Here is a 27,649-nt window from a genome sequence, read left to right on the forward strand (position 1 = left end):
AAGGAGACCCACTATGCATCTCACCATGCTGTGAGTGGAGCACAGAAGAGCCTGGCATGTGAATTGTAGGGTGGGTTTGGCCTGAAGATGGGGACATGCACCTGTACACAGGGACTTGTGCCCACTTTTCCCTAGATTTCTGAAGGCAAGAGGCTTACTGGAGTAGCCTTGCAGAAGCACAAGGAAATACAGAGTAATAATCCTGGGAAGGGAAAGCTGTGTGGCACCTCCACCCCAGTTTCACGATAGAAGAAAACCCCAGTGGTTTCCCTTGGTCCACAGAAAGGACTATACAACAGATGATGGACAAAGAGACAAAAAGGGCTATCTGGACAGCCAGAACAAATGAGGTGACAATCTACCAGGGAGAAGGGAGGAGGTATGAACCATGGCTGAGTTGCCCCTCTCTAAGAAAGTCCTCACTGACAGTGTGGGCCAGGTTGAATAAGAAACCATCATATGGAGACCATTACATTAGCAAAGACTGCTAGAAACTGATAGAACCAGAGTGACCAGAGTATGTATGGGTACCTTTCCACAACTGGCAGGTAGTCAAGGGTGTAAGATTACTGTTACCTCCTCTATCCAAGAGCACCTTGCCCTAGTCATGAATTATCTACAGGACAGAGAGAGGGGAGGAAGTGTCTTAGGAGCTCATTGTATCTTTCTATCTATATCATCTATGTATTTATCTCTATGTCTATTTCTTAACACCTCTCTCGGTCTCAGGCTCTCTCCCCCACTCCCTCCCTCTTTTTCCAGTCCCTGCTTCCAACCCACTTTTTGGGTCCCTCGAGCAATGGGTTGGGGGAAAGTTTTAAATTGTATTGGACTGAACTTTATTCACCCAAAATGACCATTAGGTTTTGATACTTACTTAGATTCCATTAAAGGAAGGGAAAAGAAGGTTCTTTAGAGTTTAATAGAAAGAAGTCTCTGGAAAAAAGTTAAAGTGCTTAGTATTTACCACTGAGTTGTCAATCTGTAGATTATATTATACTACACTATACTGGAAGAACTCTTGCCAGAACCTTACCAAAAGTAACCCAATTTCCAGGACAATGTGCAAGAGTGACTGAGGTGAGCTCTAGTTTCTAATCTTTTTTGAAAAAAAAAAAAGTCATTTAATACAATTTCCATTCCATGGCATTCTATCACTAGAAATCAGGGCACCACAAGTAAAAAAATCAAATCAAAGACATAAGTCACATTTATGCACATCAGATAAACCTGAGATGGAACCTGCAGTCCCTCTCTGTGAGTCATCTCAATACTACAGAAAGCTGTGACCCTGTGTTTCCAGGAGGACCAGTCATACAGTTCTGCTGTGCAGATGAGTCATAAGAAACCTGGCCAACCGTACTTGACATCCTCAAAACACCTCCCTAGGAGCTGGCCATTTTCTTTCCATTCACTCTTATTCTTTTTTTTTTCCCTCATATTTCTTTCCAGAAGCCACCCTTATTTGAATTAGTATGACAAGAATATCCTACTTGCTGCCCTATGGAAAGGACAAGAAGACTTTCAAAAATCAGTACAACTACAAAATGATTCTACTATAGGATCCTTACTTATAAAAGTAAAATCGTTTTTTTTTTTTTTCTCCACCAGAAAACGGTCCAGATTCTCAACAGTCTCCAGTCTCAGCTTGGTACCATAATTGCCATAAATAAACTTCTTACGCACTAAAACCAGTTTTGCCCTTTTCCCAGGAGGCTTTTGTAAAGCTCAACATAAATTCAGCTATCTCATATGATGCAATTGTGATTTAGGAAAAGCCAAGACCATCATCAATACACAGTTCCATCCTCCCACACCAACAGCCCAATCTAACTGCTGCCAAGTCCCCAAACCCTGAAACTCCCACCCACAAGCTGCCAAACCCTCTGGTTGCCCTATCACTGGCAGATGCTACGATGCTCTGTCAGTAAAAGGTTTGTGAGAAACTGAAAAGTGTACAAAATCAAACAGAATGCAAAGACATTTTTACTGAACTCAGTATTTCAGGATTCTGGAATACTTAATGCTTAAGAATTAAGAGAGATTTGGGGATTCATAGCCCTGTGTTTCTGTCTGTCCAACTTTAAAATGGCTACTACCTGCCTACCCCAAAAGAAATCAGAGATGGCAGTTTGTAAAGACTTTCAACGTGTTCCCTGAAAAGCATCATATACATACAACTCTGTCAATGCAAAATATTTCGATCATGGGGAGACTCGGATGTGCCATAGTCATTATTTCTACAATAAAGCAATACAATGAATACTCACCAGTTGAGCCAAGTTATTCTGCTAAGGGGGAAGCCATATACCACTGTCATTTACATGTACCACATTGAGCTACGTCTAAAGACACTGACTAAAACCCAGACTCCTCGAGTCCTAGCCTTGTGCTCTTTCCATTCCTTTCTTCTGTGTCCCAGCCTCATACAAATCCACTCTCCCCACATATATCCTCCCACCCAAGTCTCACCTCTGTGCTATTACCCATGCACTTCAAGTCCCCAAACTCCTCCTCTGACTGCTTGAGCTGACCTTCTCTTTTCCTGATGTTTAACCCAATCCCTCCTTGGCATGGCACCATACTTTTAACACCATGCACCTAAAACTTGGGCTTCTCATGCTTCCCAATCACTACCTTCTGTTTCAGATTTCACTCTACCCAGCCCCAAGACTACTGTCTGATTCCTGAGCCCCAGGCCTCTCTCAGCTAATTCTCTGCCTGAAAGCTTATGTACTGCAGTAGTATGTAGGTTTTCTGTGGAATTCATTCTACTGTGCTATAAACAAATGGCTACAAAGTCAGTGGCTTGAAATGACATAAATTTATTATTTTATATTTCTGTAGGTCAGACATTTGATATAGGTCTCACTGGACTAAAACCAAGATGTGCTCCCTTCTAAAAGTTTTGGAGAGAATTAATTGACTTGCCTTTTCCAGCTTTGCAGAGGCCACCCCCGTATATTGACTCATGGCCCCTTCCTGCACCTTCAGAGCCAGCAACCTAGCATGGCTCTGAGACTGCTTCTTCATCACTTCTCTTTCCCTGACTCTCTTCTTCTGCCTCCCTCTCCAACTTTTAAGGACCTTTGTGATAACATTGAGCCCACCAGGAGATCCCAGGATCTTAAGAATATCTCAGGGCATTGAGGTCAACTGATTAGCAACCTGAATTCCATCTGCAACCTTAATTTGCTTTTGCTACATGATCTGATGTATTCACAGGTTCTGAGTATTAGGACATGGACATTTTTGGGGGTATCGTTAATCCTTCTTCCCTTCAGCATCTGCTGCTCATTCATCCCTTGACACTCTCCACCCCAACAGAAGAATGGGTTCTTGATTGACTGAATCCCCAAATGACTATTAGGCTCATCTCACCCTCTATGCCCCAGTGATCTTTTGAAGGCTCTCCAGACCTCTCCTCTTCAGAGGTCTGGGAAGGGCATCAACCAGGCCAATCCACACTCCTCTGTCTACATAGAGCCAAGTGGGGCTGAACCTAGAAATAGAGAAGAGAAAGGTGAGAACTAGCATGGAATCCAAGAACCCAGAAAGAGCAGTACATGCAGTGCTATTGCTAGGGTTGGCCTTGGTGCTGATCAAAATCAATGTAAACACATAGGACACTGAATGTGTAGGTTGAGCTTTCAAAAGGAAATTCTGGGGACCAAACCTCATACTAGAAATTATGAAAAACCACTACATTGTGAGGTAATCTACATTGTGCTTTAGGGAAAAAAAAAAAAAAAGCTCCAACTCAACTGTAGGAGACATTATGGAATCAGCCCTATGGAGTCCTGTTAACCACCTTATAAAGACTTATTTTTCAAAAAAAAAAATTTTGAAACAATTAAAGATTCACTGGAAGTTGCAAATATATAACAAAGAGATCCCATGTCCCTTTACCCAGTTCTCTCCCCAATGAATGCATCTTACGGAACTATAGTACAAAATTAAAACCAGGAAATGACATTTATATAGTACATGTGTATGGTTCTATGCCATAAGACATATATATTTTTTAAAGATTTTATTTATTTATTCATGAGAGATGAGAGACACAGGAAGAAGGCAGAGACATAGGCAGAGGGTGAAGCAGGCTCCTCGCAGAGAGCCCGACACTGGACTCAATCCCGGAGCTCCAGGATCATGCCCTGGGCTGAAAGCAGACACTCAACCGCTGAGCCACTCAGGTGTCCCAAGACTTATATTTTAAAAATCATAACTGGACAATTGAATATAGGTCTATATTCACCACTCAGTCAGAACCCTACAAAGATGGCAGTAATACTCCATGGAGCTTATGGACCTACCTTCTACCACCAGACCTGGACTGGGGAGCTTCTGGGAATCCACACAACCCCAACGTCAAGTGTGCAGTGAAGCACAGAGAACTTGACATGGGCTGACATCTGCAATGCAAAACCATAGGGAACGCTCAGTCCTTGAGACACAACCTGCTGAAAACAGGAAATGTTCTTGAAGCATTTTTGTATGGTTTACCTCAGTATATGGGGATTGTCTTAAAACTTCAAGGATGCCAGCCATCTCTCAGAAGAGGTGGGAGAGCTGACTGAAATCCCATCCAGGGTCTCTCTTCTTTCTCTCCACTCCAGGAAAGAACTTAAGAAAAATCCTCTGAGTTAGCACCACAAACTATGGCAGAATCTTAGACCTACCAGGGTCCCCAGGGACTTTATAGTTTGGTCCTATTCTTTACCTTACATATAAGGAAACTGAGACATAGAGGGGTGGAGGAGAGATTGCTCAGTCATATAGGTGGTTAGTGATTGTGCCAGGATTAGAACCTGAATCTTCTAACTCCCAAACTGGCACATTTTCTAGTATCTACATTATCTACAAATATATGTTTCAAATACATGCTCCTGAAACTTTGACATGAATTTAAGAATCATGTTATTTCCAAGAAAGGGAATAACATAATAAATGAGTAATGCTGTGTGGAATGAATTTGAGTGGGTCAGAAGTTGATACAGGAGACTGGTGAAGAGGCTGATGGAATACATTGAGGAATCTATACCATGGCTTCAACGTAAGTGATGGCAATAAAATTAGAGGAAAGCAAAAGGATTCAAGATATATGTTAGAAGGAGAGTCAGAGTTAGCCAAACTCTTTCATGTGGGTCATCAGTAGCCATTTTCTGCTTCATCCAGGGAGGCCTAAGGATCCAGACTATAAACATGAAATTGACCAAAGCTGAGTAAACTATATGGAAGCTACCCCTGAGAACCTGGCCTCATTGCCACTGTCCCTAGTAGGACTCACCAACAGGTACTCAGTTCAGATGGTTCCACTTGTCTTGGCAAGCAACACCTACTTGGTTCGCACATTTATAGACCTCACTTCCTACCACTTAGCTTCCTGCCTAGAAAACTGACACCCAAACTGTGGCCCAGAACTAGGTTCAATTGTATGCTTGGGTTTGGGTACTGACATCTTTGTCAATATCAGCTCTACCATATCTGTGGAAGTTTTTCTACTTGCAAGTTCAAGTTAGCCCAAGTTTAGTGTCGTCTTAAGAGCTTCCTACCCTGTGTGTCCCGAAAGGCAAAGCAACAGCGATCCTAATGCTGGTGTAACCATTAGATGAAACCTAAATCATCTAAGCATTCAGCATATGGCCAGCTCATGAATCTATCCCTTCTACCCAAGAGCCTCTGGTTCCCTGAAGAGCTGGAACCAATTCACCTGGGAACCTGACCTCTTATCTAATGTCTGTAAGCACTTTCCTGAGACTGGCTTTCCGCACACCTCTGTCTCCCACACTCCTCTGGGGCTTGCAACCCAGACACACACAGACACCAAAAACAACTGTCAACTCAAAACCTGTTGTTCTCTGCATGTTTCTCTCGGATTGGATGCTGGTCCACATGAGAGTTGGTTTTGCCACATTCCCCAGTCTTAGTTTGGATCTTTCCATAGGGAAAAATCTGCCTTGTTTGAAATGTACAGTGGTAAAGGGAAAAGAGAATGGGCAACTCTCAAGTATTCGTGATTTAAAAGCAAATTCATGCAACCACTTTGATGAAAAATTTGGCAAAGTCTTGAAAAGTTAAAGATGCAGATATCCAGTAACCCTACTTCTAGGCATACACCCAAGAGAAAGGGATGATATGCCCACTAAATAAAACATACAAGGTTGTACAGAGCCACTTTTTTCTTTTTGTGTGTTTGTTTTGTTCTGTTTGTTTTTTAAGTAAGTTCTATGCCCAACATGGGGCTTGAACTCACAACCCTGAGATTAAGAGTCACATGCTCTACAACTGAGCCACCAGGCACCCCCACAAGCCACTTTATTCTTAATAGCAAAAAACTGTAAATAATCCAAATCTCCAACAAAAGAATAAACAAATTGTGTGATAATCATTAAATGGTATATCACTAAGCAATTTAAAGAAAACATACTAATATATATAATATGAATGGATCTCATAAATACTATGTTAAACCAAATAATCTAGACCAAACAGGTACATACTATGTGATTCCATTTACAAGAAGCTCTAAAAAAGGCAAAAACTAATCTAATGTAGGTCAAACTAGTGGTTATCTCTAGTGGGACATGGGGAGTGGGGCTACTGACTGGCAGGGGCCATAGGGAAACTCTCTTGGGTCATAGAAATAGTCTAGATTTTTATCTGCGTGGTGGTCACATAGATGTATACATATGTGAAATGTCATCAAATTATGCACTTAAAATTTGTCATTTTACTGTTATCTAAATTATACCTCAAAGGTATAAAAACTACAACAAATAACAATAACATGTTATCACTATAAAATGTTTTAAATAAAGATAAGCAAAAGTGAATCTATCATTCACTTTGCACCACTCAGATCTGACTACTCTTAAGTGCCTTTTGTAGCCATATCTTTTTAACTTACAATTCATACTGCTTTTTAAAGCAGTTGTTTTCTATTCAAAGTATTTATAATTTAATTGTTTTATTAAGGAGTGATCTTCAAACATTGTTGTAGCAGGAACTTCTTATGGGTACCTTCAACATACAAATATTGCTCTGGTAAAAGCATATTTAGGTAGGCATGCCCTGTCTGCCAGCCCTTCACCGCCCACGTCTGGCAGCCCCTGAGTCCTCTTAGGAGTACTCATGCAGCCTCAAACCACTGTCTTGGTTTCTTTTGTGACGAATGCATCCCAGTTTGCAAATGACCCACAGTTTGTTCAACTCTGGTGGTGACAGAAGTACCAAGACCTGAGTATCCACAGCCTCTTCTCCTTTAGACCCACAAAGGAAACTCTGCAGTTATCTATTGACCCGATTCATGGAGTTCATTCACTCACTCCTCTCTCAACATCCCTCAAAAAAAGATGGCTTCATCCAACCCAGTAATAATAAGGCCATTTTGAGGTAGATAGGTGCATGAAGAAAACAAAAAGACTTGTGAGGTCTTACACTGACTGGCAAGGGAAAGAATCATCAGCTGGAAAATAAACCCAGGAAAGGGGAAAATGGGGAGGAAGAAGATAAAGCTAGGCCCAAGAAAGAATATGAGAGAAATTTTGGACAAAGAGGTAATGGAGCAAATTGGAAGTAGCTGCAGAGGATGGGGAAACTGGGAGTTAGGGGAATTTGACATTGTGAAGAGGTGGGTCAGGAAAACCCCTAAAATGCCTTTTCTAACATAAGCTTACTAGTACCCCAGCCAATGCTATTTTTTTAATAATACAGCATTTTTTCTGTTGACCTAAAATTTGTAACTTCATTATATACTAATATGTTATATATACTTGTGACTGTTTCTAGACCTTTGATTCTCTTGTTAGGATCTGATGATCTATTTCTGAACTCATTCCACACAAAACAAATCATCACAGCTCCATAATGTGCTTTAATAATTTACAGGGCAATTCTCCCTTCATTTTTTCTAAAATGTTTTTTAGAGATCTTTCAATGTTTGTAATTCCATTTAAACTTTAGAATCATGTTGTGGCATTCCCAAAACCTAATCTAATTTTGGTTAAAATTTAAAGAATAAGTTAGAGGAATTTTTATAATGTTGTAAAATTTTATAATTATAATTAGTTTTATAATTTTGAGTCTTTTCATCCAGAAATGTGGTCTGTATCCACTTATCCAAGTCTTTTCTCATCCCTTAGGAAATTTTGTTGCTTTCTTCATACAGTCCTATTTCTTGACAAATTGATTCCTAAGTCTCTGTATATTTTTATTTTAACTGTGGAAGGGATCGTTTTTTGCGATTATGTTTTAGCTGGTATATGTTGGTTCATATATACATGTGAAATTAGCATGCATATATGTACATATATGTATGCATATACATGCATGTGTATATGTCATATATGTGTATATGCACACGTACTCTAACTAGACTACTAAAAATTCATTTTAGCTCTAGAAGTTTTTCATTTGATTCATTTGTTTTCTAAGTACTTTCTAGGTAATAATAATTTATCTCTTCTGTTCCAATATTTAGCCTTAATTTATCTTTCTCTTTTTAAAACAATGGCTAGGATGGGGCATATGAGTGGCTCAGTCAATTAAACATCCAATTCCTGATTTCAGCTCAGGTCATGAATCCGGACCATGAGATCAAGCCCCAAGTCAGGCTCTGCACTGGGCATGCATAGATCCTGCTTGAGATTCTCTCTCTCCCTCTCCCTAAGCACCTTTCCTATGCCAGTGTACATGCTCTCTAAATAAATAAATAAATAAATAAATAAATAAATAAATAAATAAATAAATAAATAAATAAAGTTACCATCCATGTTGTTTGTTTGTTCTTCACTATAATTTTTGCTCAACTTCTTATTTTTAACTGTCTAGGTCACTGTTACAACAGCATATAGTTAATTAACTGTTGGTTTGGTTTTTCTTTTAAGATTTTATTCATTTATTCATGAGAGACACAGAGAGAGAGAGAGAGAGAGAGAGAGAGAGAGAGGCAGAGACACAGGCAGAAAGAGAAGCAGGCTCTATGCAGGGTGCTCGATGTGGGACTCGATCCTGGGTCTCCAGGATCATGCCCTGGGCGAAGGCGATGCTAAACCGCTGAGCCACCGGGGCTGCCCTTGGTTTGGTTTGTTTTTTTGTTTGTTTGTTTGTTTTGTTTTTTTAATTTATTTATTCATGATAGTCACACAGAGAGAGAGAGAGAGAGAGGCAGAGACACAGGCAGAGGGAGAAGCAGGCTCCATGCACCAGGAGCCCGATGTGGGATTTGATCCCGCGACTCCAGGATCGTGCCCTGGGCCAAAGGCAGGCGCCAAACCGCTGCGCCACCCAGGGATCCTTTTGGTTTGGTTTTAATAGAGGTAAAATATACATACTATGAAATGTCTAACCTTAAGTGTACAATTCAGTGAGTTTTGATAAATATACATACCCATATAACTACCGTGGTCCCAATCAAGATATCAAATACTTCCATCATTCCAGCAAGTTACTGTGTACCCCCATAGACAACCACTGTTCTTATTTCTATAAACACAAATTTTGCCCCTTCTATAATTTTATATAAATCGAATCATTCAGTACATATTATTTTGTGTCTTGTTTCTTGCACTCAAACGATGTGTTTGGGATTTGCTCATGTTGCTGTATAAATCAGTAGGTCATTCTTTTTTCTTGCTGGGTATTTAAATGACTTCTAACATAATTTATCCTTCTGTTGATGGATATTTGGGTTCTTACCAGTTTGGGGCTGGAATAAATAAAATTGCTGTGAGCATAGGTCTTCATTTCTTTTGGATAAATAGCTAGAAGTAGAATTTCTGAGCCACAGGTGTACAACTAATTTTATATGAAACTACCAGAAATTTTTCCAAAGTGACTATGTAATTTTATACTCTCACCAGCAGTTTCTCTACATCTTCACCAACAACTGGTTTTGTCTTTTTAATTTTAGCTATCGTATTAGGTATGAAATGGTATTTCATACTTTTGTGTTTTCCCTGAAGACTAATGGTACTGAGCAACTGCAGGTGCTTATACATCTTCCTTCATGAACCACCTGCTCAAGTCTTTTGACCATTTTGTATTGGGTTTCTATTAATACTGGTTTATAGATGTGTATTGTAAATATTTTTCCCAATACATGTCTTCCCTTTCTGTTCTTGCCATGGTAACTTGATCAGCAAAAATGTTTCATTCCATTTTATCAGGTTTTTTTCCTTCTGTTCAGTGCCATTTGTGCTCTCTCTAGCTTTTCCTAACCCAAGTTTGTGTTTTCTTCTAGAAGTTTCATAGTTTTTATTTTATGTTTGGATCTCTGATCCATCTCTTAAGTATTTTATGTTTGGAGGAGCTAATACAGAATTATATTCTTAATTGTGTTTCCCAATTGTTTGCTGCTGATCTATAAAAATTCATTTCACCTATGTTCTGTGTTCTTTCTAAATTCACTTATTAAATTCCCTATGGCCTTTCTAAATTACTTTGTCCTCTTAAAATTCATTTATAAGTTCTAGTAGCTTTTTTTTTTTTGCTTCCTTAAGATTTTCTATATAAAGAATCATATCCAGAAGAAATAGAGGGTTTTACTTCTTTCTTTCCAAACTTTATAGCTTTTACTTCTTTTTCTTGCGTTATTGCAATGGCAAGAACTCCAGTGCAGTATCAAATGGAAGTAGTGAGAGAGGATAGCCATACTTTATTCTCAATCATGAGGAAGGCTTTCAATATTCTAATGTTAAATATTATAGTACTATAGGCATTTTGTAAATGCTCTTCATCAAGTTAAACAAATTTCTTTCTATTTCTGATTTGCTAAGTCAAGAATTGTTGAATTTGTGAAATGCTTTTTCTGCACTTACTGAGAGGATTATATGGGCTTTTTTCCTTTATTATACTAATATGTGAAATACATTAACTAATTTTTGGATTAAACAATTTTGTATTCCTGGAATAGACTCCACTTGATTATGAGGTATTAATTTTTTTATATTGCTAGATTCAACCTCCTAATATTTCATTAAGGATTCTTCTTTCCGTCTCAGTTCACATTGCTATAACAGAATACCATAGACTTAGTGACTTTAAACAACAAACATTTATTTCTCTCAGTTCTGGAGGCTATGAAGTCCAAGATTAAGGCACCAATAGATTCGGTGTCTAGTAAGGGCCTTCTTCCAGGTTGCAGACTGTTAACTTCTCCATCACACTTGGGCATTAGGATTTGAACATATGAATTTTGTAGGGACATTCAGTATAACACAGTGGCTATAATCACAAGGAATGCTAATCAGCAATTTTCTTTTTTTTTTTTTTTTCTTTTTTTGAAATATTTTTCTCAGCTTTGGTGTCTGGGTAATGCTTACTTAAAAAAATGAGTTAGGGATTGCTCATTTCTTCACTTTTCTAAATCTGTTTAGCATTCACGTTGTTTTTTTCTTTAAATATTTGATAGTATTCATCAAAGAGACCATGTGAATCTATAATTTTCTTCATGGGAAGGCTTTTTTATCACAAACTCAATATTTTAGATAGATATCTGGATATTCAGATTTTCTATTCCATCTTGTATTAGCTTTAGTAAGTAATGTTTTAAAGTAATTTGAAAACCTCTAATTTGTTGAATTTAATATCATAAAATTTCCATATTATTTTTTCATTATTCTTTCAATGTCAGTATGATCTAGTGACATTCCTATTTCATTCATCATGTTTGCAATTTTTTTTTCATGTTGATAATTTCTGTTTTCTGTCCTTATCAATCATGGTAGAGGTATATCAATTTCCTTTTTCTAAGGACAAACTTTGTGCTTTGTCAGTTTTCTCTCTTAACTGTCTCTTTTCTATCTGGTTGATTTCTGCTCTTATCTTCAACCTTGGGTTTAATTTGGTCTTCTTTTTCTAATTTCTTAGACAGGTAAGAAAAGTAAACTTAAAGTAATATTTTTTAAGGAGGTTTGGAGACAGAGCAAGTAGTAAACAAGATTTGATGTGAAGCACACCAAATTCAAGCCTGGATAACACTTTCGCTTAAGTCTTAGAGATTACTTCCAGGTTGTAGACACATACACATACACATACACATACACATACACATACACATACACACACACACAATATGCTTGGGCTTCAGAAGATGTTCATCCTTGGACACACTGTTTCTGCATATTGCAGTAGGAGATCCAGGGCCAATCAAAGTCCTGAAGGACTAAGTTCACTGCCTTAAACATGTCTGGATAGTCTACTGGTGTGTCATCATGGCCCAGACTAAACATGAGTCTGAACTTTCAAGCAAGGATAAGATCCTAAAGTTTAAGCCTCTTTTTCACATCTCTAAATGTTTTCCTAGGAAACCAGGAAGAGGTTTGGCTCAGCACTGCCATCTACATAAATTTGAGTTCATATAGAGACCAGAATTACAAAGGTTATTTATTTTGAGCCATGGGCCCTGGATATCTTCTATTTTCCTCAGATTATTTTCTCCCAACCCTTCTCTAACAGCAATATGTCTCCTATGACTTGTCAATTTCCATGTGGACTTAAATTTGTGGAAACTTTTCTACTTGAAGTCATGCAATTGCAAAAGAATTTGGAAAAATAGCATATCCCATGAGACAGACCTGCCTCCAACCTGGAGATCTCCTCCCTCATTTGTGAGGCATCCATTCAGTTCCTTACCACCAGAGCTATATTCAGGGCAATAAATCTTGAAGTTGTGTGAGCTCTAATGTGGCAGTGGAGTTGAAGGTGGGGCCTGCTTGCTAAAAACAATCTGTTCCCATAAAATTTAAAGAAAGGCAATATTTTTGCACACTTTTCCGTAATTGAATATCATTAAGGTACTGGATATACAATGCATCTTGCCTTTCTTTTATTCTTTCAAAAACTATTTATTGAATGCCTACTATATACCAAGCATTGTGCAAAGGATAAAGGGATAAAATGGTGAGCACAAAAAAAAAAAAAAAAAGAGAGAGAGAGAAAAGAAAGCTAAAAGAGGTTATGACTGGAAAGAGTAGGAATGGAGAAGAAAAAGTGAATTGCTGGTAATCCTCTATTACCAAAGACTTTGTATGTTCTTGGGTCCTTGAATCAGAAAGAAAGTAGTTATGCTGGATCCCTCTGACATGTATGGCAAGGAGTGTGGTGTGTGTGTGTGTGTGTGTGTGTGTGTGTGTGTGGTGCCTTTTGGAGAAAATGAGGGAGCATAAGGAGAATACCTCAATTTCTGCCCAATCGAAGTGGGAGGATGGAATCACTGATGTTCCAGAAGCTAAGAAAGGAAAAATGTAAATTATTTTCTTTACGCATGTGGTTTGCACAACATCCTCCAACATAAGACTCCCACTTGGGTCCTAAAGTTGGAAAAATCTAAGGAGTATGGAGAAGAGGAACAGCTACAAAACTTGACATTGTAATACCAGGTGCCAGCACTAGCAGATAAACAACTAGAGGGAGACCTTTGTAAGACATCCTCTAGGTTCATTAGCCATGTGCATTAGGAATCTGGAATTAATATCATCTACTTAAATTAGAGAGATATACTACTCACATAAGTCCTTTATGTGCAGAAAGGGTAGCAAAGGAAGAGTTCTTTAAGTGGGGGTAATTTGAAGAGCCCTAAGAATTCCCTACCCCAAATGGTATTTCCCATGTTGACTGAAATTCTTCATTTTGTTTCACTGCTTATAACCCATCTTTACTCATCTCACTATAACTACAGAAGTAGTTATAACATAGAATAAATAGTAATTAAAGATTCTGAAATCAAATTGCCTTGTTTATCCTGGGCTTCACCACTAATGTCACCAATGTGACTTTGGGTAATATTTCTTAATAATAGCTAAGAATTATATTCACTGAGCATGTAATCACTTAGTAATGATAAGGTCAACTACTTCCCATGTATTTACATGTATCATTACTCCTCACAATACCCTATGAGGTATATCATTATCATTATCAGTTTACAGACAAGGAAACTGAGGCACATGTGTAACTTTGAGGTCCAAAGTTAGCAAGTGGAGGGGCTTAAATTTAAACCTAAGTAGACTTAACTATTATACTGCTCCCCTCACTCAAACCCTCTAAGCCACTGTACTTACCTCAGAGAGTAGTAAGGATTAGATAATTCTAAATTAATTATCAAATAAAATAATCTAAAAAGATTTAATAGAGTGCAAAAGGGTTCAATACTATTACTGTTATTATTTCAGATAAACAAATCCTTGAAAAAAATAGAGCAGCACCCAGTAAACTCAGTTCAATTTTACTGGGCTTCCAGTATTAAGCTCTGTATTAGGTGCTAAGGTGGTATCATGATGTATACTACTTGATTCCTGCCTTCAGGAAACACAGAATTCAAAGCTTCCTTACATTGTTTCCACCATAAAATCCTTCAAGGGCTCTGTATTGCTTTCAGAAAGCTCATGGCCCTAGCTTGGCACAAAAGTCCCATCACAATTCCACCATGACTTGCTTCCTTGAATGAATCTCCTGCCACCTCCCCAATCCACACTCCAGCCTGAGCTACTTATTCTTCATATATGCAAGACATTTCACACCTCAATGACTCACACTGTGCTGTTCCATTAATCTGGGAAATTCCTTTCCCTACCTCCATTTCTCCAACTTCAATAATCAACTCGAATCTCTCTGGAATTCCCCAACCCCTGCTATATTTGATGCTCCCTCTCTGTGCTCCCACAGAATCCTGCACACACTTCACTTACTACATTGCACTGAAATGGTTCTGCTCATTTGCCTCTACCACCATTTTGTAAGCTTCCTGAAGACTGTCTTTAGTGGTCTCTTAACCCAGCTCCCACAAGAATGTATGCACAGTAGACACTCAATGAATGTGTACATAATGAACAAATTAACAAATAAACTTTAATTAGTGCTCTAATGAGGATATAACGATTTAATGGAAGAATGAGCAGAGTGAAATTGACTAAGAAGGTCTGTGATGACTTCTTTGAGGAAGTGGCATCTGAATTGGCTCTTTGTGAGAAGGCAGTATTTGAATGAATGGACATATGTAGAGGACCGCTCAGTAAGAAAAGGTTTGAGGAAAGGCCCTAGAAGGACTAGAATGTAGGGGAGAAACAGAGAGAGTAAGGCAATAAAGTGGCAAGAGATTAATGGCAATAAAACTGGGACTTGGAGAGAAGCCAGACCATCAAAGCAATTCTCAAGTAATTTTCAATGAAAAAACAAAATTTACTGCTGTAAGTAATGTTATTAGTTCCTAATTCTTCTATTTGTATTTCTTCCCATTCATTCATAATTGACCCCTGATAACCATATCAGAACTACAGCTATATGTACAGGGATAGGTTGTAGCAAGAGGATAGAAACAGGAAAAGGAAAATAGTATGGAGAGAAAAATAGGAGGAAACAGATATAAATTAACATACCAAGCCCATAGGCGTGTCTCACCTGTAAAACAGGAGAGACTATGTCATCAGCAATTTGATTATTCTTAGATTTTTAACTTTATGTCATGTTTTATTATATATATTTCTGCAATCAATCCACATTAACTAATCTAAGATGCAGAGACAGAGATCTCTAGAGGCAACCAATATCATTTTAGGAAGGAAACCCTTTGGCCCATGTGCTTTGCACTGCACCTAATAAGCCCCTGGCATCACTAAAGAATGAATCTGGCACAGTATTGAATACAGGTTGCATCAGGTAACAACAAAATGCACAACCACTTTACTCATTGTGCTCCCTGCTTCAAGCACCGACTCAATATTTACTGCACACCTGTTATGAGAAAGACACTGTTCTTGGCACAGATAGGGAATCCTCCATGAATCTGGTAAGATCCAGGCCTTTAAAGAATGTACAGAGTACATTCTGGTGAGCCAAATGTGTACATGATAATGCAATCCGGCGTGTGATGAATGTATGAAAAATGTAGCATGGAAGCAAATAAGAGGCATAAGTTGAAATGGGGAAAGAGTTCATGACAGTGTTAACTTTAGGGACTACGAGGAAAATTTTTCATTGTCTTTCTTTTTAATTTTTATTCATATATTTTAATTACAAAGGTGATATACGTTCATTATAAAAAATTTCTAAATACAGATAAGCAAAAGATCACAAATAAATCACTATATTTTATATACACCATTTAAAAATTTATTTATTATAAAAATGAAACCATACTGTACATTCCTTTCAGTAAATAGCTTTTCCAGGCAACAATATATTACAACCATCTTTCCATGTAATTTACATTTTTCTACAGCTGACTTTTATATTTAAGAGGGTACATACCAAAAGGTATAAAAGAGTATACAGTAAAAACATGTCTCTCTACCATCCCATTCCATCATTATCTTTTAGTTTAAACCAGAAACAACCACTGTTACCAGTTTCTTGTGATTCTTCCACAAATATTTTACTTCTGTGTATATATTTCTTTTTAAAAAAGTGGTAGCCATACACACAAAATTTTATACCTCATTTTTCTCTCCTCAGGCAATACATATATCACTGCCTTATTCCTCTTGGTAGCTAAAGCGTTCCATTGTATGGAAATATAATAACTTGTTCATTCAGTCCCCTTCCGTGGACATTCAGAATATTTCTAATCTTTCACTACTACAATATTGTTAGATGTATCCTTAAAATGTAAATATATCTACAGGAAAAATTGCTAGAAGTGGAGTTTAACTCAAAGGATATATATTTTAAAAAATTTTAAAGATATTACCACAGTGTCCTCATTCCGGTGATCCTCCTGCCAATTACAAATGAGAATGCCTATCCCTTTCCCTTATTTGTGGTTGCCCAGTCAGAAACTATCTCCCATTCTCCCATGCTCCCCCACCCCCAACATACAAATATACCTTAGAGACAGCTGAGACCACCTATCTATCTGGCCAACCAATGGAATGTGAGAATGTGAATACAAATGATAGGCATCATGTCAAAGCCAAAGTAATCGAGAGTGTGCATCCTCCAACATATCTTTGTTTTTCTGCCAGCTGGAAAGAGATGATTTTCAAGGCCCTAGGAAATGGTAAAACCACATGCAAGGGACCTGAGTCCCTGAATCTATACAGAGAAAAACTGTCTATCAACCAAAAACATCCACATGAGACTATTACATGAGTGAAAAATAAGTTCCTCTTTTATTAAGCTGTTGAAACATTAGTGTTTGTTAAAACATCTTGCTTTATTGTAACTAATATACCAAGATATCCTTTTTCATGTAAGATCCCAGATCTCAGGGCACCTGAATGGCTCAGTCAGTTAAGCATCCAACTCTTGATTTCAGCTCAGGTCATGATCTCCGGTTCATGAGATTGAGCCCCTCATCAGACTCTGCGCTAGATATGGAGCCTGCTTGAGATTCTTTCTCTCCATCTATCCCTCACCCCCTCAAATAAATAAAATCTCCAAAATCCCAGATCCCTATGCACTAATAGTGAAGCAACAGAAAGAGAAATTAAGAAAACAATCCCATTTACAACTGCACCAAAAATAATAAAATATTTCAGAATAAACTTAACCAAAAAGGAGAAAGACCTGTACTCTGAAAACTTTTAAAATGCTGATGAAAGAAATTGAAGACAACACAAATGACTGGAAAGACATTCCATGCTCATGGATTGAAAGAACAAATATTGCTAAAATGTCTAGACTACCCAAAGCAATCTGTAGATTTAATGCAATCCCTACCTAAATGCTAATGGCATTTTTTATAGAACTAAAACAAACAATCCTAAAATTTGTATTAAACCAAAAAAACCCCAAATAGCCAAAGCAATACTGAAAAAGAAAAACAAAACTGGAGGTATCACAATTCCAGACTTCAAGAAATATTACATAGCTGCAATAACCAAAACAGATTGATACTGGCACAAAAATAGATACATACATCAATGGAACAGAATGGAAAACTCAAATATAAACCTACAATTATATGGTCAATTAATATTTGATAAAGCAGGAAAGAATATACAATGGGAAAAGACAGTCTCTTCAACAAATGGTGCCAGGAAAACTGAACAGCTACATGCAAAAGAAAGAAACCAGATCACTTTCTTAAACCATACACAAAAATAAACTCAAAATGGATCAAAGACCTAAATGAGAGACCTAAAATCATAAAAATTCTAGAAGAGGGGTACCTGGGTTGCTCAGTCAGTTAAGTGTCTGACTCTGGATCTCAGTTCAGGTCTTGATCTCAGGGATGTGAGTTCAAGCCCCACACTGAGCTCCACATTGAACATAGAGCCTACTTAAAAAAAAAAAAAAAAATCCTAGAAGAACACAAGCAAAAATTCCTCTGACATCAGCCATAGAAATATTTTTCTAGATATGTTTCCTGAAGCAAAGAAATGAAATAAAAATAAGCTATTGAAACTATATCAAAATAAAAAGCTTCTGCACAGTAAAGGAAACAATCAACAAAACTAAAAGGCAACCTACTAGAATGCAAGAAGATATTTGCAAATGACACATCTAATAAAGGGTTAGAATCCAAAATATATAAAGAACTTATACACCTCAACACCCAAAAAACAATCCAATTAAAAAATGGGCAGAAGACACAAACAGACATTTCTCCAGAGAAGACATCCAGATGGCCAACAGACACATGAAAAGATGTTCAACATCATTGATCATCAGGGAAATACAAATCAAAATTACAATGAGATATCACCTCACACCTGTCAGAATAGCTAAAATCAAAAACACAAGAAACAAAAGGTGTTGGTGAGGATATGGAGAAAAAGAAACCCTAACACACTGTTGGTGGAAATGCAAACTGGTGCAGCCACTGTGGAAAACATATGGAGGTTCCTCAAAAAGTTAAAATTGAAAAAAAAAAAATAGTTAAAATTGAACTACGCTATCATCTAATAATTGCCTTACTGGGTAATTTATCCAAAAAATACAAAAACACAAATTAAAAGGGATACATGCACCTCCCTGTTTATAGCAGCATTGTTTATAATAGCCAAATTATGGAAGCATTGCAAGTGCCCATTGACTAATGAAGGAATAAAGAAGATGTGGTGTGGGGAGATGCCTGAGTGGCTCAGTCAGTTAAGCGTCCAACTCTTGGTTTCAGCTCAGGTCATGATCTCATGGGTCATGGACTCAAGCCCCACTCAGTGGGGCATCCAGCCCGACACTCAGTGGCACAGAGTCTGCTTGAGATTCTCTGTCTCTGCTCCTCTCTCTGCTCATGCGTATGTAGGCTCTCTCCCTTTCTCTCTCAAATAAATAAATAAAATATTTTTAAAAAAATGAAATCTTGTCATTTGCAACAATATACAGGGGGCTAGAGAGTATAATGCTAAGTGAAATCAGTCAGAGAAAGAAATACCATACAATGCTCATATGTGGAATTTAAGAAACAAAACGAATGAGCAAAGGAAAAAAGAGGGAGACAAACCAAGAAACAAATTCTTAACTAAAGAGAAAAAACTGATGGTTATAGAGAGGAGGTGGGTGGGAGGATGGGTTAAATAGGTGATAGGGATTAAGGAGTGCACTTGTGATGAGCACAGGGTATTGTATGTAAGTGTTGAATCACTATATTGTACACCCAAAACTAATATAAGACTGTACATTAACTATACCGGAATTAAAATTAAAAACTTAATTTAAAAAGTATCATTTAAAATAGCAACAAAAAAATAAAATAAAATAGCAACAAAAAACGAGACAGAGCTAACAAAATATATGTAAAATATGTATGATTAAAAAACATAAAACTTAAAAGAGATAAATAAAAAAGACCTAAGTAAAAATGGCACTATATAAAATATTCTCGGATTGAAAGACTCAATATTGTTAGAATATCAAGTCTTCTCGAAACTGAAGTATATATTCAATGCAATCTCAAAAATAATTCCAGCATAGTTTTTGGTAGAATTTGGCAGGCTGATTCTAAACTTTATATGGAAAAGTGGAGGACCTAGAATGGTAGAACAAGTTTGAGAAAGAGAAATAAAGGAGGATTCACATTACTTGATTTCTATACTTAAAATAAAACTAAGCAATTGCAGGGTACCTGGGTGGCTCAGCCAGTTAAGTGTTCAACTCTTGATTTTGGCTTAGGTCTTGATGCCATGGTCATGAGATTGAGCCCCGTGTCAGGCTCCATGTCCAGCATGGAGCATACTCAAGATTCTCTCTCTCCTTCTCCCTCTGCCCCTTCTCACCCCTTACATTCATGTGCACTCTAAAAAAAACAAAAACAAAACTAAGCAATTAAGACAACATGGTATTGGTAAAATGATATACATCAATGAAATAAAACTTAAAAAAAAAAAAACTAGATCCATAGTTCAAAGGACACACTTAGAAAATGTTCCTTATGTATTTCAATGCTAAATATGACAATGGCTATTAGGAAAGTATCCTCTCCTAGATTACCAAAAACTGGTTTTTATTACTTTGCTTTATCACAAATGAATATTGATGTACAAATACTGCTATAATATCTGTAGAAATGATCCTAAAATTGTTTTCCTTCAATCTATTAAGGCAATATATTAAACTAATATTTCCTAATGTTGAAAAGGCCTTGTACATCTCAAATAAACAATGTTTACTTGGTTATGATATTTTTATATACTGTTGACTGTAAGGGGATAACCAAGAAAAAAATAATAGACTGGGAAATTCTTTAAACGATTCATAAATTTCAATTTTCAACTGAGGAACTTAAAGAGTAGAACAGACCCTTTTGAAGAATAAATCTATTATCTGGAAAAGCAAGTGAATGAGCTATCACACTATCTAGACCAAAAATAAAAGAAATGGAATTCCTGAATGAAAAGAAAAGACAACTAGAGGGCAGGTCTAGGAGGCCTAACTGCAAATAAAAGAAATTCAAGAGGGACCACATTGGAGAAAGCAATAATCAAAACACAGTGCAAGAAAACTTCCCTCACGAGAAGACTAGAGTTGTTAGATCAAAAGCACTCACTGCATGCCAGCCAGGATAAATGATAAAAGGCAAACACAGAGATATATCCTGGAAAAATTTCTCAAGTTTAATAAAGAAAAAATATAAACTTTCAAAAAGAAAGAACAGGTTACTTACAAACAAATGAGCGTGAGGCAGGCATTGGTACATGACTAAGCATGCAGGCTCTGAAGTAAGACTATCTGTCTTCAAATCTTAAACCTGAGCAAGTTGCTTAACTTTGTGCTTCTGTAAAACAGGGATGATGACAGTACTTAACTTCTAAGGTTGGCTGGAAGCAGTATTTGAGATAATCCACGGAAGATTCAGCACACAGTTAATTATAATCAGTGGACTTTGACCTGTTAATACTGAAAGCTGTATCAGAGAGTGAAAACTTCGTAGACTTTTGAGAAGGCAAGAGTCTAAACCCTCCCCAGAGCTAAACATTGAGCACTAATGATTGGAAAAGCTGTAGGATGATACTGCCTTAATGTTACCTGAGCAGAAAGAATCTCATTCATTAATTTTTATTAATGTGAACAAGGCAAGGATGACAGTTTTTTTTAGCCCGGAGCTCAAAGATTATTAGAGATGAAAAAGTTGTAGGCTCTGTCAAGAGTAAATGGACTCACAGTGGACTCTGAGTCATTGAGGACTCTCCTACAATGAATAGATCTTATTGTTATTGCCATTCAGGACCCTCCAAAAAGTGAACTAGTATGGGATTTGTGGCTGCCTGAACTAAGTGTCATAAAAATACTATTTCATTCATACCACAAGTTGTTTGAGCACATCTCTGTTACGTGTCAGGAAATATACTGGGGATCTGACTGTGAACAAGACACATCAAGTCCCTTCTCTCAAAGAGTTTACATACATGAATCTTGATTTATATGACCCAAATTAGAATGTCCATGTGATATGAGAAACCGATCATACTAAAGTCATTAAAAAAAAATTCAAAACATACATAGACTCCCTCCTCTAGCCTAATTACACAAGAAACAAAGATTAAAAGTCAGCTTTCAATAGTTAATCAGGAATAGTTGAATGTTACTTGAACTTAATTTTTCCCATTTTTTATAGTTCTGTGAATGCAAAAGCTAGCATAACAATTTGGTGGAACTCTTATATTAATTAGTTCAATTCTACTTACTAATCATGTAGCATCAACCAGAAAAAAATTTAGATGTTCCTCTCTAGGTACTAGCTAAAAATTCCCTAGTCTACCACCTATCTTCAGATGGAAGATTATTTCTTCAATCCAAAAGGAAGATATAAAATTAAGCTGCATATAATGAATGTAGGGGGCTGAATGGTAGCTGCTAAGGATATATTCATACCCTAATATCTAGAACCTGTGAATATTACCTTATTTGTATAAAGAGCCTCTGTAAAATGTAATTAAGGATCTTGAGATGAGGAAATCATCTGGCTTATCTAAGTGTGTCCTAAATCTAATGACAAGTGGAGTATTAAAGTCAGTCTTTATAGAGTTCTTTTCAGAGAAAAGTGAAAGGGAATTTTGAGACAGAAAAGGAAAAGACATGGAGCAGGAAAAAAAAGTAAGCTATGAGAACACAGAGGCAGAGCCTGGAGTGATGCAACCAAGTCAAGGAATGACAGCAGCCAGCAGAAGCTGGAAGAGGCCAAGAATCTTTCAGACTTCTGGCATCCCAAACTGTGGGAAAATATATTTCTGTTGTTTATCCCTCCCAGTCTGTGATCATTGGTTACTGCAGTCCCAGGAGGAAGTGAACAAAGGTATTTTGGTAAGGAGTCCTGGGTTCAAATCCCACACCAAGCAGTTAGTCCCTATTTGCTCCCTAGCAAGTCCCTTAGCCTCCCTGAGCCTCCACTGCCTTATTAGTAAAAATGGGATAATCAGACCTCTGCTACTATGCCCAGAGTTTTGATAAGACTAAAATGAAATGCCTGTGAAAATACTCAGAACACTAGAAAATTCTATGTGAAGATGTATTATTATTATTATACTTTATCTTGAATTTCAAATGAGGTTTCGAGCCTAGACTCTTTATTCAAACCCACTTGCTACAAATCTTTATGCAAATCAATACATGCCCAATTTTAACAATGCCAACATTTTATCAATTCTTAATATCAAATTTTATTTATAGAATTAAGCTATCACTAATATACATGGTACCTCTTTAGTGCTAGGATTTAATGAAGGTCTAATTATCACTAACCCTATCATCTATTTTATTTCCCTCCAGATATCTTCTACTACTGTCATACTAATTTAGTAAAGAGACCATCTAATTGGTTTATTGCCCCCATATATATTAAAAAATCAGTTCTAGCTGATTTGCCTTCAACAATATCTGTGAACTCACTTAACATAACCATAATTCTTTCTCTAGCTGACCTTCATTATCCCATACTGAATTTTTCTCAGCAAAGAATGAACCATTAATAACCTCTTCCTCCTATTTCTGGTTTTCCCCAATAGGTAGATCCTGATCTACTGCCAGACCTAGTTCTTCTTTCCTAAAATCAAGTATATTTATGAAGTATAACCATAAACTAAGGATATTAGTTCCACAAGTTATGCACAAAAGTTAATTTCATTTCTATAATCTTACTTTATCCATATACAAGTTTATATTTTCTAGAGAACTTTTCCATTTTTACTTCATATAAAACATCTTCAAATACACTCTAAATTATTGAGAGGTTGGTTCTACTGTAAGCTGCAAATGTCCTTCCTTCAGGGCAAGGCAGTTTGACATTAAAAATAAAAAAAAAATGGCACTTTGATAATGCAGTCTCAGAGTAGAATTTATTTTCTTGTGTCTTAATCATTCTATTCTGGATTGGAATTGAATGGCATTCAAATCTTCCTTAGATCTAACCCAGAGTACCATAAAAATTTTATTCTCTGAAATGTAGCCTCTTCAGAGATTTTTAAGTAAATGTAAAAGAATTTTTCCCAAAAACCAGCTGAATAAAAACTTCAATGGATTTTGAGATTTGTAAATATAATAATCACTTGCAATTATTATCATCAACGTACATCCTTAAAATGAAATGTCCTTTAAGAATGCTTTAGGTGTTCCTACCATGCTACTGAATTGTAATATGTTATTTTAATATACCTAACTTCACTACCTTTCCAGGGAACAATTAAATCACCTCCAAGATGCAAGCTAAACATTCAGTTCTCAGGACGGCCACTAAAAAATTTCAAATCAAAAATTATACTTAGGAAATCCACAGCCATTATTTTGTATATATAAGTGAATACTACCATATGGGATTATCCATAACTTTAAATATAGGCTTTATTCCCCCATAAATGTATTTATAAAGGTACTTACTGTGTCATCTGAGACCAATAAGAAATTTAGTAACAATAGTCTAATTTTCATGATCTCTGGCCTACAAAAAAGTAAACTGGGAGTCTCTTCCAAATGTAGCGTCTACATTTTTTGATCAATTCCACATGAAGCTGACAAAATGCTACATATTTCGTGGAATGTGTTAACTCCCCTGATAAGGAAGATCTTCTTCAAAAGTTCTAACTCTAGATCCTCTGGAGTCTTCTTGAGAAACTTAAAAAACATCCTAGGGCACCCAGCTAGCTCAGTCAGTAGAGCATGTGACTCTTGATCGCAGGGCTATAAATTGGAGCCCCTATGGTGGGTGTAGAGATTACTTAAAAATAAAATCTTTTAAAAAGAAAATAAAGAAATAAACTTTAAAAAAACACCCTAAAAAGCCATCCACGCCCCAATCTTAGCAACCGAAGTATAGAATCTGGCCCCTCGCCACTAGAGGGGGGTGTTTCTTCCATTGGTTTCTCTTTCCCCTAATTGGGCTTACCAGAATTTCTGGTTGAACTAGAAATAAGCCTCAATATAAACCTTCTGACCTTTATTTCTCCTTCATATTACATAGTCCTTTCATTTTATTTCAGACTGTAAGTAGTCACTGAAATATCAACTTCAATCCCTAATTATTTGTATTATTATGCCCCATATTACACTTTCTTCCTTTTTACAGACTAATAACAAGCTACACAGAGCTGATTCTAAGAGACTTCAACATTAGTTCACTGGAAAATAATCAGAAAATCCAACCAAGCCTGAGTACTTGTTTTTTAAAGACAGGGGTTTTTTACCTGCCATAGTCACATGATTTCATTTGAATCACAATACTATGAAAAAAAGAAAGACAATTACTAACAAATTTCAAAGAAGAAACTCCATGTTTTCAAGTGACTTGCCCAAGATTACAGGTACCAAATAGTAAAGCCACACGAAAATTCAAGTACCCTGACCTCTAGACATTTCTCGTGCTACTTAATTCATGTCATGAGTCAAAGACAGAAGATGAGAAAAATAGATCAGTTCTTTACTGCTTTCTGTGAAGAACCCTGGTCTGAGGCAGAGTCCCTTAGAGAAGACTGAGACAAGAACTGGCCAGTTAGAATCTACACGTACTTTATGAAGCCAGAAGACAGGGGAGGTCTCTGATAAAAGCAAATCTATCATAATAAAATCAAATCCATCTGACAAGAATCTGTTTGAGACAAAGTAGGTATACCATTCAGAATGTTTTTGGCTGCAAGTGACAAAATCCCAGAGTATGCTGGCTTACACAATAAGGAACTGTATTATCTAACAGAACTAGAAGTTCAGAGGTAGATCAGACCAAGTACAGTACAGTACAATCAGCAGTTCAGTAAGGTCACCAAGGGCTCAGGTTTCTTCTCTCATTCTACCACCTTCTAGAAAAGCTTCATCCAAAGCTAGTTTCTCTCACTGTCCTAAGATGGCCTGAGCAGTTCTAGCCATCATATTCACATGTAACCTCATCAGAGGAGGAAGAGGTACCATCTCTTTCTTCTGTATCTTTTTAGGCACAAGAAACTCTTTCCCAGAAGCACTCTGGCCCTCCTCCAGACTTCCTTTCACATCTCATTGGCCAGAACAGGTTACAGGCCATTCCTAACCCTTCACTGGCAAAGGAAATGGGATCAACCATAATTGCTTAGACTAATCATCTGGGGTAGAATGAATGCTGGAGAGTCAATCACCATGACCATACCATAGGCAATTTATAATGATGAGTATTACTGTGACATTGTTTTCACTCCAGAACAAAACGGTAATTTAATTATGCTGCTTCCATGATCATAACTATGAGGCATGTGCTTTGCCTGAGTCTCAGATAATTATTCCTTGCTCACATCTTATATTTATCATCATAAACTTATTCATCAGATATAAAAATTTTATTTAATTTTTTTAAACTTTAATGCAAAATTTTAGAGTAAGAATGGCAAATAGGTTTGTGTCCCAAACCTACTCCAGTAGAAACAGCTATCTAGAATCTCATTCAAGACAGATCCAAAGCTGAGTTTGGATCCAGTGAAAAATAGTGACATGACTCATTAGTGATGTCTTCCGTGGACTTGGGTTTGGGCACAATACCCTGAGTATTTCTGCCAACCCTGATTTAGAGAAAATCTCTTTAAATAATTCTCCTCCAATGATAGTAGATTTCTCTGCTGCAATGCCTCTTCATTTTTATTTTAGTGGGGACCCAATCTCTGTCCTCTCTCCACTCTCCCCATGTAATTTACATATACACACACATAATATACATCAGGCATGAACTCCAAAAATTATTTTATGTATAATAGAGTTCCACAGGAATTCCAAAAACTGACCCCTTTTGTAAGTCCATAGAAAGGCTTGGCAGAATGGCTTTACTTACAAACTGTCTCGCTTAAAGGAAGCAGAGGGTCTTTGGAGCCCAGTCTGGATATAGGCCTAGGCAGAATTGAGGGACAGAAAGAAACCAAGAATGGCCATCTATTCCAAGTCCACAGTGGCCAGACAAAAAACAGAAAGGAACTGAAACCTAATCTTAGGCACAGGTGACTAATTAGTTAAGTGAAGGATGCTTAAATAATGGCAGATTGCAAGCAATATGCAGAGTTCATGTGTATAAGATGCATTTGAAAAGACAGGGAAGGGCAAGAGTGGTTATTCTGGAATGAATTAACTTATGGCTTTTTCCTTTTGTCTTTCTATTCCTTATCTACATTTTTCTGACTGTCCTGTACTGCACATACACTGCTTTCTTAATGAGGAGGAAAGAAAAAAAGGAAATATGTTCGTATCTTATCGTTTAATGTTTTGGTTGTTCCAATTAACCTCTAAATGCCTTGTAGTTAGGATCAAGCTTGTCCAACTATTCTCCTATTCTCCTATGGTTGGGGAGCAAGCTTAACTTTTTGATATCACAATCAACCAAGTATTCTTGTAGCTAAAAATTAATTTGAAATATAAAAAAGAAAAATTAGGAAAATCCCTTAAAAATGAATCAAAAGAGTTTAATCACCCCATAATACTCTAAAATTACCACTACTCAAAAATTTTAATAACTTAGGATACTCTTTTTTTTTTTTTCTTTAACCCAAATTGCCAGTTGGGCAGTTTGCTTTCACTTAAATCGTATTTAGCCAAAATTGGTTTTGGCCAAAATAAGTTTTAAATCAAACTTGTATTTGACAAAAAACACACTACCAGCATCAGGGGAAAGTCTAAAGGCAAAGAAACACGATCCCTAAAAATGTTCAGTGCTAAAGAACAAGCAAGTTGGCATAGACAAGTATGAAAAAGGAAAATCACCTAAGGCAATGGTTCTAAAGTGAAAGGAAATTTTTTATCAAGGAACTGTAAAACTAACTAAGTAGCTTAGTAAGTG

General features: G+C 36.9%; 1 long non-coding RNA gene across 1 annotated transcript in view; it reads right to left on the reverse strand.

Annotated features, from left to right (window-relative positions):
• Nucleotides 1–2,848: 2,848 nt before the first annotated feature.
• LOC102153773 overlaps nucleotides 2,849–27,649 on the reverse strand; it is a 33,790-nt gene continuing 8,989 nt past the window's right edge. The window contains exons 2-4 of the long non-coding RNA XR_005367051.1: nucleotides 4,507–4,626; nucleotides 4,317–4,415; nucleotides 2,849–3,502 (exon numbers count right to left, since the gene is read on the reverse strand). This is a non-coding gene — a long non-coding RNA (uncharacterized LOC102153773). The remainder of the gene's footprint in view (nucleotides 3,503–4,316; nucleotides 4,416–4,506; nucleotides 4,627–27,649) is intronic.

The sequence above is a fragment of the Canis lupus genome, chromosome 11 (genome assembly GCF_011100685.1).
Source record: "Canis lupus familiaris isolate Mischka breed German Shepherd chromosome 11, alternate assembly UU_Cfam_GSD_1.0, whole genome shotgun sequence".
NCBI classification, from domain to species: domain Eukaryota; kingdom Metazoa; phylum Chordata; class Mammalia; order Carnivora; family Canidae; genus Canis; species Canis lupus.